Consider the following 10,616-nt stretch of genomic DNA (forward strand, 5'->3'; position numbering starts at 1 on the left):
AGAGTGTGGATACTGATGAGGGAGGTTTCAAAACAGCGACAGCACAACTATGCCATGTAATTTGAGTTGGAAAATGGAAGCGGAAGAGAGTGGATAACTCTTTTGAGTTGATTCCGACTCATAGTGATCCTATAGGACAGGGAAGAACTGCCCATAGGTTGTGAAAATGATGGGTAAAAAATAGTTAGACAACAAGTTTTTGTGTTTTCTGAGATGCGAGTAGAAGCAATTCCATAGGGTAATGAGTAGGTCTCTGTTATGGATTGAATTGTATCCCCCCCAAATTTGTGTTGTAAACCCTAACTTCTATTCCTGTGGATCTAATCCCACTCAGGAAGAGTTTTCTTTATGTTAATAAGGCCATATTAATGTAGGATGTTTCTTAAACCTAATTAGTTTTAAGATATAAAAAGAGCAGATTATGTGTAGAGACAAGCGAACACAAACTGGAGAAGACAGATGCCACATGGAGGTTACCAAGGAACTGAGAAACATGGGGACCCTTCCCCTAGAACTGACAGAGATAGAGAACCTTCCCCCTAGAGCTGGTGCCTTAAATTCAGACTTCTGGTCTTTTGAACTGTGAGAAAATACAGTATTTTTGTTAATAGCACTAGGCAACTAAGACAACACCAATAGAAAAATGATCCTGAAGAGACAGGTGAGAGGACAGAGTTCCAAGAGCTCAGTCTCTGAGAAGGCTGAGAACTCCCATCCCAGGGCTCACATAATCACTCACACACACAGCTATTTCTGTCAGCAGATGTTGAGTGTTTGCAGGACATTGTTGTCAGGACTGCTGAGTAAACTAGACCTACTGCACGCCTTTATGGAGTGTAAATACTAGAAAAGAAGGAATTAGACATATATAGGTTAGTATCTTAGACTGGGTTTTCTACAGAAACAAAACCAGTAAAGTGTATAAATATATATAGAGAGATATTTATATTAAGGAAATGGCTCATGTGGTTGTAGAGACTGGAACATGGGTCAGGCTGGAGGCTTCTCCTGATTCACATAGCCTTAGGGGCTGGTGAAACCAAGATCAGCAAGCCAGACAGCAAGGCTCTAGCTCACAGGCTGGAACACCAACAAACCCAAGTTCAGCAGGCAAGATGGCAGGTAAGCTGCTATCTCAAGTCCCAAGAACCAGAGGTCAGACGACCAGGAGCTAGCTGCAGGATCCAGTGTGAAAAAAGCCCATGAGACTTGCCAGAAAGTTCACTTATATTGGATACAGGCCACACTTCCATCTCTTTCATTTTGAGAAATGCCAAGTGTAATCTTCCCTTTTGGTTTTCTAACTCCAGGTCTTTGCACATTTCATTATACTTTGTCTTCTTGAGCTGCCCTTTGATATCTTCTGTTCAGCTCTTTTACTTCATCATTTCTTCCATTAGCTGTAGCTATTCTATGTTCAAAGCAAGTTTTAGAATCTCATGCGACATCTGCTTTGGTCTTTTCTTTCTTTCTTGTCCTTTTAATGACCTTTTAGTTTCTTCATGTATGATATCCTTGATGTCATTCCACAACTCATTTGGTCTTCATTAATTAGTGTTCAGTGTGTCAAATCTATTCTTGAGATGGTCTCTAAATTCAGGTAGGATGTAAGCACAGTTGTATTTTGGTTCTTGTGGACTTGTTTTAATTTTCTTCAGCTTCAACTTGAATCTGCATATGAGCATTGATTTTCTGTTTTGAAGTTGGCTCTGGCCTTGTTCTCACTAATGATAGTAAGCTTTTCCATCGTCTCTTTCCACAGAGGAAGTCGATTTGATTCTTGTGTTTTCCTTTCAGTGAAGTCCACATGTATAGATAATGCTTATGTTGTTGAAAAAGGCATTTGCAATGAAGAAGTCATTGGTCTTGCAAAATTCTATCATGTGATCTCTGGCATCGTTTCTATCACCACGGCCATATTTTCCAAATACGCATCCTTCTTCTTTTTTTCCAACTTTTGCATTCCCCCCCCCAAAAATATTGATGCATCCTGATTGCATGTTTGATCAGTTTCAGACTCCAGTTGGTAAAAATCTTCAATTTCCTCATCTTTGGCCCTAGTGGGTAAATTTGAATAACATTGTATTGGTTGGTCTTCCTTATAGGCTTATGGTTATTATCCTATCACAGAAAGCATTACACTCCAGGATAGATTTTGAATGTTCTTTTTGAGAATGAATGAGAGGCCATTTCTCTTCAATTTGTTGTTCTTGGCATAGTAGACCATATGATTGCCTGATTCAGAATGGCCAATACCAGTCCATTTCAGCTCATTAATGCTAGGATATTGATGTTTATGTGTTCATTTATTTTTGACAACTTCCAATTTTCCTGGATTTTTTTTTTCATACTTGGTACATTCCATGTTCTGATTATTAATGGATGTTTGCAGCTGTGTCTTCTCATTTTGAGTTACATCACATCAGCAAATGTAGGTCCTGAAAGCTTTACTCTAAGTCATTAAGGTCAGCTCCACTTTGAGGGGGCAGCTCTTCCCCAGTTGTATTTTGAGTGCCTTCCAACCTGAGGGGTCATTCTCTGACACCATATCAGACAATGTTCGTCTGCTATTCATATAGTTTTCACTGGCCAGTTTTTCAGAAGTAGACTGCCAGTTTCTTCTTCCTAGTCTGTCTTCATTTGTAACTTCTGCTAAAACCTGTCCACCATGGCTGACCCTTCTGGTATTTGAAATACTGGTGATACAGCCTCCAGCACCACAGCAACGTGAAAGCCACCACAGTATGAGAAACTGACAGACACGTAGCGGAAACAGAGCATATGTAGCGGTATTTGGGAGTTATTCTAGTTAAGTTAAAGCAAAAACACAGGTGTGGAGTGCTCAGCTGTTCATCCTTAGTGGGACCACAATTTCTATTTTTGGCTGTTTATATCAGCGCCAAATGGTTGCATGGATGGATAGGTTCACATGGCTTTATGAAGCTCTTCTCTCGGCAGGTCGACATTTCTATCAGAAATGCTCACCTGCACTTGGTAGAGATCTAAGTGTTATTTTAGAATAAAGATGGTAAAGGTTAGCTTAGATTATGAAGATGCAATATTCAACATCTAATTATAATTTTGAAGAAGAAATTGAAGTTTATAAGGGTGTTATTCTACTTGGATCAACAGTCAACATCTATGGAAGCAGCAGTCAAGAAATCAAATGACATATTACAACGGGCAAATCTCTGCAACAGCTTCTTTAAAGTTCTAAAAGGCAAGGACGTCACTTTGATGCCCAAAGTGCACCTGACCCTAGTCGTGGTCTTTTCAGTTGTCTCATATGTATGTGAAAGCTGGACAATAAAAAAGAACGACAGAAGAAGAATTGATGCATTTGAATTATGGTGTTGGCGAAGAATACTGACTATACCATGGACTGCCAGAAGAATGAATCTGTCTTAGAAATACAAGCAGAATGTTCCTTAGAAGCAAGGATGGTGATCCTTTGGCTCACCTAGTTTGAACACATCATCAGGAAAGATCAATTGCTAGAGCAGAACATCATCTTTGGTAGAGTTTCAGCAAAAATGAGGGAAACCCTCCGTGAAATGGACTGATACAGTAGCTGCAACAATGGACTCACTCATCCCAACATCATGAAGATGACGAAGGATCATGCAACGTTTCCTTCTGTTGTACATAAGGCTGCCATGAGGCAGCTAACTAGACAGCAACTAACAACAACAGCAACATTATAGTTTTAATGAACACCATATAATAGAAATTACATAGTATGGTGTTATGATGGGAAACCCTGGTGGCGTAGTGGTTATGAGTCTCAATCAATTCGACGGCACTGGGTTTTTTGATGGTCATATGAATCTGTTCAAGGCTAAGAAGCTGTATCCTTAAATACTGAAATATTTTAATTTAAAATATCCTGTGTTTATCATAATATCTTTACCATTATTCTTAGCTCTTAAAGGATTTATTCTATATAGGAATTTTGGGAGAAACGATAGGATTAAAAAAAAAGATGGGTGAAATATTCACTCGGGAATCAGAATTAAATTTTTTGAGAATGTAGCAGAACTCTCAGGGTTTACTAATATCATAACCTTTGAGATGTCATCAAGATTCTTGAATATAAGGTTGTTGTTGTTGAGTGCTGTTGAGTTGACTCCAACTTATGGTGAACCCTTGTGTCAGAGCAGAACTGCCCTATAGTGTTTCCTAGGCTGTAATCTTCATGGGAGCAGATTGCCAGGTATTTCTCCTGCAGAGTTGCAGGTGAGTTCAAACTGTCGACCTTTTGGTTATCAGCAGAGCTCTTAATCATTATGTCACCAGGGCTCCTTCAAATACCAGGTTGTTCATAAGGAATAAACAGGATAATAAATTGCTAACAATGTAGAGTTGTCTTAGACATTAGAATTCATGTATATCAACATCTAAGTCAGTGCCTGGCATGAATAAATAGTAGTTATTCATATGTATTCTTCTTGAAAGACATAATGCTCACGGATTGGAAATAAGAATGGTTACCAGGTATACCAGGTAATAGAATTAACATGCAAAAAAAATTCAGCATGTATGGAGGCAGAAACAAGTAATCTGCACATAAAAACGCTTATGCAGAGACTGCCTTGGCTGCAATGACATAGCAAGAAGTGGGACTGGCTGGTAGGAAAGAGGCTGTTGAGCCATGAGAACCACATGTCAGATGGGTTTACATTGGACTTAGCCCCCTGTTGTTATTGAGTCCCACCCTTAGTTACTTAGTGCTGCTATAACAGAAAAACCACAAGTGGATGGCTTTAACAAACAGGAATTTATTCTCTCACAGTCTAGGAGGCTGGAAGTCCAAATTCAGGGCGTCAGCTCCAGGGGAATATTTCTTTTTCTGTCAGCTCTAGTGGATGGTCATTGTTATCAATCTTCCCCTGGTCTCGGAGCTTCTCAGCGAAGGGACCTTGGGTCCAAAGGATGTGCTCTGCTCCTGGCTCTTCTTGCTTAGCTGTAATGAGGCCCTTCTCCTTTTCGTTTCTCTCTTTTATATCTCAAAAGAGATTGACTCACGATACAACCTAATCCTGTAGATTGTGTCCTGCCTTATTTACATAAATGGGTCTAATCCTGCCTCACTAACATCATAGAGATTAGGATTTACAATGCATAGGGTAATTACATCAGATCACAAAATGGAGGACAACTACACAATACTGGGAATCATGGCCTAGCCAAGTTGACTCACATTTTGAGGGGACAAAGTTCAATTCGTAACAGTGACCCTGAGCACTGATTTTCACCTTGGACAACAAGATGTTTTGCATCAGTGCCCATCAAAGGATGAATGGATGAACAATCTGTGGTATACACACACGAAGGAATACTACACAACCATAAAGAATAATGATGAAATCATGAAATGTCTGACAGCATGGGTGAATCTGGAAGACATTATGCTGAGTGAAATAAGTCTATCACAAAAGGATAAACATTGTATGAGATCACTATTACAGATAGTCAAGAAAGGGTTTACACACAAACTTTTAATTTTTATTTTTATTGTGCATTAAGTGAAAGTTTACAAATCAAGTAAGTTTCTCATACAAAAATTTATATACACCTTGCTATGTACTCTTAATTGCTCTCCACCCTGTATTCTCCGTGCCCATTCAGCCTGCTTCTGTCACCCTCTGCTTTCTCATCTCCCCTCCAGACAGGAGCTGCCCACATAGTCTAATGTGTCTACTTGAGCCAAGAAGCTCACTCCTCACCAGTATCATTTTCTGTTTTATAAGCCAGTCCAATCCCTGTCTGAAGAGTTGGCTTTGGAAATAGTTCCAGTCTTGGGCTAACAGAAGGTCTGTGGACCATGAGCTCTGGAGTCCTTCTAGTCTCAGTCAGATCATTAAATGTAGTCTTTTTAATGAGAATTTGAGGTCTGCATCCCACTGCTCTCCTGTTCCATCAGTGATTCTCTGTTGCGTTCCTTGTCAGGGCAGTCATCTGTTGTAGCCAGACACTATCCAGTTCTTCTGGTCTCAGACTGATGTAGTCTCTGATTTATGTGGCCCTTTCTGTCTCTTGGGCTCATAATTACCTTGTGTCTTTGGTGTTCTTTATTCCCCTTTGCTCCAGGTAGTTTGAGACCAATTGAAACATCTTACATGGCCACTTGCTAGCATTTAAGACCCCAGACACCACTCACCAAAGTCAGATGCACAATGTTTTCTTAATAGATTTTATTATGCCAATTGACTTAGATGTCCCCTGAAACTAGTCCCTGGCCCCTCGCCCCTGCTACTCTGGCCTCTAAAGCATTTGATTTATTCAGGAAACTTCTTTGCTTTTGGTTTAGTCGAGTTGTGCTGTAAAACCTCTCCTTTATTGTGTGTTGTCTTTCCCTTCACCTAAAATAGTTCTTGTCTACTAATTAGTGTACCCCTCTCCCTCCCTCCCTCCCCACTCTCGTAACCATCAAAGAATATTTTCTTCTCTGTTTAAACTATTTCTTGGGTTCTTATAATAGTGGCCTCATGCAGTATTTGTCCTTTTGCAACTGACTAATTTCACTGAGCATAATGCCTTCAAGATTCCTCCGTGTTATGAAATATTTCACGGATTCATCATCATTCTCTACTGATGTGTAGTATTCCATTGTGTGAATATACCATAATTTATTTATCCATTCATCTGTTGATGGGCACCTTGGTTGCTTCCCTCTTTTTGCTATTATAAACAGTGCTGCAATAAACATGGGTGTGCATATATCCGTTCCTGTAGAGGCTCTTATTTCCCTAAGATATATTCCAAGGAGTGGGATTGCTGGATTGTATGGTAGTTCTATTTCTAGTTTTTTAAGGAAGTGCCAAATCAATTTCCAAAGTGGTTGAACCATTTTACATTCCCACCAGCAGCATATAAGTGTTTTAGTCTCTCCACAACCCTCCAACATTTATTATTTTGTGTGTTTTGGGTTAATGTCAGCCTTGTTGGCATGAGACGAAATGTCATTGTAGTTTTGCTTTGCATTTCTCTAATGGCTAACGATTGTGAGCATTTCCTCATTTATCTTTTAGGTGCCTGAATGTCTTCTTTGGTGGAGTGCCTGTTCATATCCTTTGCCCATTTTTTAATTGGATTATTTGTCTTTTCATTGCTGAGTTTTTGCAGTATCATGTAGATTTTAAAGATGAGACACTGATCGGAAATGTCATAGCTTTTTCCCAGTTTGTAGGTAATCTTTTTACTCTTTGGTGAAATCTTTAGATGTTTGATTTTTAGGAGCCCCCAGTTATCTAGTTTCTCTTCTGGTGTTTGTGCATTGTTAGTAATGCTTTGTATATTGTTTATGCCATGTATTAGGGCTCCTAGTGTTGTCCCTATTTTTTCTTCCATGATCTTTATCATTTTAGATTTTGTATTTAGGTCTTTGATCCATTTTGAGTTGGTTTTTGTGCATGGTGTGAGGTATGGGTCTTGTTTCATTTTTTTTTTTTTTTTGCAGATAGCTATCCAGTTATGCCAGCACCATTTGTTAAAGAGACTGTCTTTTCCCATTTAACTGACTTTGGGCCTTTGTCAAATATCAGCTGCTCATATGTGGATGGATTTATGTCTGGATTATTCTCAGTTCTGTTCCATCGGTCTATGTATATGTTTTTGTACCAGTACTAGCTGTTTTGATTACTGTGGCGGTATAATGTGTTCTAAAATCAGGTAGTGTGAGGCTTCCCACTTTGTTGTTGTTTTTCGGTAATGCTTTACTTATCCAGGGCCTCTTTCCCTTCCATATGAAGTTGGTGATTTGTTTATCCATCTCATTAAACAATGTCATTGGAATTTGGATAGGAATTGCATTGTACGTACAGATGGCTTTTGGTAGAACATTTTTACAATGTTGAGTCTTCCTATCCATGAACGAGGAATGTTTTTCCACTTATGTAGGTCTGTTTTGGTTTCTTGCAGTAGTGTCTTGTAGTTTTCTTTGTTTAGGTCTTTTACATTTCTGGTAAGATTTATTCCTAAGTATTTTATCTTTTTGGGGGCTACTGTAAATGGTATCGATTTGGTGATTTCCTCTTTGATGTTCTTTTTGTTGAGTAGAGGAATCCAACTGATTTTTGTATGTTTATCTTGTATCCTGATACTCTGCTGTACTCTTCTATTAGTTCCAGTAGTTTTCTTGAGGATTTTTTAGGGTTTTCTGTGTATGAGATCATGTCTTCTTCAAATACAGATATTTTTACTTCTTCCTTACCAGTTTGGATGCCCTTTATTTCTTTTTCTAGCCTAATTGCTCTGGCTAGGACTTTCAGCACAATGTTGAATAACAGTGGTAATAAATGGTATTCTTGTCTGGTTCCCATTCTTTCAGGCTCTCTCCATTTAGGGTGATGTTGGCTTTTCGCTTTGTATGTTGTTGTTGTCGTTAGGTGCCGTTGAGTTGGTTCCGACTCATAGCGACCCTATGCACAACAGAACAAAACGCTGCCTGTTCCTGAGCCATCCTTACAATCATTGCTATGCTTGAGCTCGTTGTTGCAGCCACTGTGTCAATCCGCCTTGTTGAGGGTCTTCCTCTTTTCCACTGACCCTGTACTCTGCCAAGCATGATGTCCTTCGCCAGGGACTCATCCCTCCTGAAAACACATCCAACGTATGTAAGATGCAGTCTCGCCATCCTTGCCTCTGAGGAGCATTCTGGTTGCACTTCTTCCAAGACAGATTTGTTCTTTCTTTTGGTAGTCCGTGGTATATTCAATATTCTTCGCGAACACCACAATTCAAAGATGTCAGCTCTCCTTCGGTCTTCCTTATTCATTGTCCAACTTTCACATGCACATGATATGATTGAAAATACCATGGCTTGGGAGGCGCACCTTAATCTTCAAGGTGACGTCTTTGCTCTTCAACACTTTGAAGAGGTTCTTTGCAGCACATTTACCCAATGAAATGTGTCTTTTGATTTCTCGACTGCTGCTTCCATGGCTGTGGATTGTGGATCCAGGTAAAATGAAATCCTTGACAACTTCAATCTTTTCTCCGTTTATCATGATGTTGCTCATTGGTCCAGTTCTGAGGATTTTTGTTTTCATTATGTTGAGATATATAAATACCGTTTATTATGTTGAGGAATTTTCCTTCTATTCCTATTTTGCTGAGAGTTTTTGTCATGAATAGGTGTTGAACTTTGCCAAATGCCTTTTCTGCATCAATCGATAAGGTCATGTGGTTCTTGTCTTTTGTTTTATTTATATGACGGATTACATTGGTTGTTTTTCTAATGTTGAACCATCCCTGCATATTGGTATGAATCCCATTTGGTCATGGTGAATTATTTTTTTGATACGTTGTTGAATTCTATTGGCTAGAATTTTGTTGAGGATTTTTGCATTTAAGTTCATGAGGGATATACATCTGTAATTTCTTTTTTTTTTTTTTTTTGGTGTCTTTACCTGGTTTTGGTATCAGAGATATGCTGGCTTCATAGAATGAGTTTGGGAGTATTCCACCCTCTGAAAGAAACTTTTTTTTGATGATTATCAGGGGTGGCATTGGGAGGGACTAGAGAGTAGACATGTGTTAACTTTGGTGAAAGGAAAGGCAGTACCAAGTACGGGAGAAGTCAGCACAACATGACCAAGGCAAGGGAAGACCCTGAGAGGTATGCAAGAATAAAAGGCAATGCCAGTAAATAGTATAACATACAATCCTGCAAAAATAATAATAACAAACAATAGTTTATGAGTGGATACATAGATAGATATGTATACTGAATAGGTATGGGAGGATGTACGGGAGTACACCCCAGTGCGTGTATCGATTTGGCCATTAATATATATGCATGCATATTTGTGTGTGTTGCATGTATGTTCATATATATAATAGATCACATGGGGGCACTGTCATGGAAACACTTTGGACATAAACAAATGCCTTGATAGACTGAGTTACTGGGCTTGAGGGCTAAGGGTCATTGTCTCAGGGGACATATAGTTTAATTGGCATAGCATAGTTCATAAAGACAATGTTCTGTATCCTATTTTGGTGAGTAGCATTTGGGGTCTTAAAACGTTTTGAGAGGCCATGTAATGTACAACTATTGGTCTCTCTCCATCCAGAGCAAAGAAGAGTGAAGAAAACCAAAGACTCAAGGGAACAGTTAGTCCAAAGGACTAAATGGGCCACAGGAACCAAGCTTCCACTATTCTGAGACTAGAAGAGCTAGATGGTGCCTGAGTGCAGCTACCGACCACTCTGATGAAGATCAAAATAGAAGGTCCTGGTTAGAATGGGAAAAAAAAAAGTAGAACAAAATTCCAATTCATCACAAAACTCGGAGTTACTGGTCTGAGAAAGGCTAAGGGAATTCCTAAGACAATGGCCCCTGGATACCCTTCTAACTTAGAACTGAAGCCATTCCCAGAAATCACCTTTCGACTAAATCATAAACAGGCCTATGTTGTTGTTGTTAGGTGCTGCCAAGCCACTTCCGACCTATAGCTACCTTATGTGCGACAGAACAAAACACTGCCTGGTCCTACTCCATCCTCACAATCATTGTTATGCTTGAGCCCATTGTTGCAGCCACTGTGTCAATCCATCTTGTTGAGGGTCTTCCTCTTTTTTGCTGACCCTCTAATTTACCAAGCATGATGCCC

The sequence above is a fragment of the Elephas maximus genome, chromosome 1 (assembly GCF_024166365.1).
Source record: "Elephas maximus indicus isolate mEleMax1 chromosome 1, mEleMax1 primary haplotype, whole genome shotgun sequence".
In the NCBI taxonomy this organism is placed as follows: domain Eukaryota; kingdom Metazoa; phylum Chordata; class Mammalia; order Proboscidea; family Elephantidae; genus Elephas; species Elephas maximus.